At 65.4% G+C, this 1,595-nt stretch overlaps 1 long non-coding RNA gene across 1 annotated transcript; it reads right to left on the reverse strand.

Annotated features, from left to right (window-relative positions):
- Nucleotides 1-216: 216 nt before the first annotated feature.
- Nucleotides 217-882, reverse strand: LOC113941958. The gene is made up of 3 exons (XR_003525805.1): nucleotides 828-882; nucleotides 353-460; nucleotides 217-265 (listed from the first exon to the last, which is right to left on the reverse strand). It is a non-coding gene; the product is annotated as an uncharacterized LOC113941958 (long non-coding RNA).
- Nucleotides 883-1,595: the final 713 nt, after the last annotated feature.

Here is a 1,595-nt window from a genome sequence, read left to right on the forward strand (position 1 = left end):
CACCCTGGCTCCGGGCAGTCCGGGCTCTCCGGGCCGTCCGGGGTCGCCGGTGGCTCCTTTGGGACCAGCCAGCCCGGCGGGGCCGCGCTCACCCGGAGCACCCTGCGAGGGGTTGGGGGTGACTCCGGGGGTTCAGGGGGGTGGTCCCCGCCCTAGAAATCCCCCCCTTGTCCCCCGTGACCCTCCCCACCCCTCACCGCGACCCCCCCACCTTGGGTCCGGCCAGCCCGTCCTGTCCCGGGAAGCCGCGATTGCCGGGAGCGCCCTGTGGAGGAGGAGGAGGAGAAGTGGAGTCAGGAGAGATTTTTTTGGGGTGGGTTTTGGGGCGGGATGGGGGGACACACACACTCACCCTTTCTCCCGGGGGTCCCAAAGGACCGGCAGCGCCGGGTTCGCCGCGGGCTCCTCTCTTGCCTTCCTCGCCCGCCGGCCCGGGGGCACCTTGGGGTCCCGCGGGGCCCTGCGGGGGGGAGGGAGAGGAGGGAAAAGGGGGTCACCAGGAGCCTTCCTCCCCCCATAGCCGTCCCCCCCCAGCCGGGCAGGAGCCCCCCGACGTGCCCCCCACAGCCCCGGCGGCGCCGGGGCCCCGCGGAGCCCCGGCATTGAGGGTGGTTAATGAAGCGAGGGGGGAATGTCCCCGCGGGGGGGGACAGGGCGCGCACACAGCGGCCCTTTGTCCCCCCGCGGGAGGGGGACGCTGCCCCTCGAGGGGCCTCCCGAGGGGAACAGGCCCCGGCAGACGCCGAGGAGACGCCGCGGGGACGGGGAGGGGTCCCTGCCCAGAGTGGGGGGTCCCGGGTGCGGCCCCCCCTCGGGCCCGGACTCACCGTCTCACCCTTGGGTCCCTGCTCGCCTTTGAAGCCCGCGATTCCCGGTTCTCCCTGCGGAGAGAGGGGGGGAGGGACAAGGTGTCAGTGTCCCTGTCCCTGCTCTGGAATCCAGCTCCTGTCCCCATCCCTGTGTTCTCCAACTGTGTTCTCCAGCTCCTGTCTCCATTCTCCAGGTCCTGTCCTCCATCCCTGCTGTGTAATCCAGGTCCTGTCCCCACCCCTGGTGTGTTCTCCAGGTCCTGTCCCCACCCCTGGTGTGTTCTCCAGGTCCTGTCTCCATCCCTGCAGTGGAATCCAGCTCCTATCTCCATCCCTACTGTGGAATCCAGCTCCTGTCTCCATTCTCCAGCTCCTGTCCCCATTCTCCAGCTCCTGTCCCCATTCCTGGTGTGTTCTCCAGCTCCTGTCCCCATTCTCCAGCTCCTGTCTCCATCCCTGGTGTGTTTTCCAGTTCCTCTCCCCATCCCTGGTGTGTTCTCCAGGCCTTGTCCACATCCCTTTCCTCATCTCCATCTTCATCCCAGTCCTCTCACCTGTTCCCATCCCCATCCCATCCCACCTGTGGGAAAATGGGAAATGGGAAAAAGGGGTGGAAAGGTAAAAAAGGAGGGGAAACGGGAATGAAAGGGGAAAAGGGCAGGGAAGTGGAATAGGAAAAAAGGGAAAAAATGGAGGGGAAGGGAAAAAAGTGAGAAAATGAGGGAAAAGAGAGGAAACAGGAAAAGGGGGGGAAATGGGAACAAAAGAGAGGAAAATAGGGGAAAA

Source organism: Corapipo altera, unplaced genomic scaffold (assembly GCF_003945725.1).
Source record: "Corapipo altera isolate COAL_440 unplaced genomic scaffold, ASM394572v1 120406, whole genome shotgun sequence".
Classification (NCBI taxonomy): Eukaryota; Metazoa; Chordata; class Aves; order Passeriformes; family Pipridae; genus Corapipo; species Corapipo altera.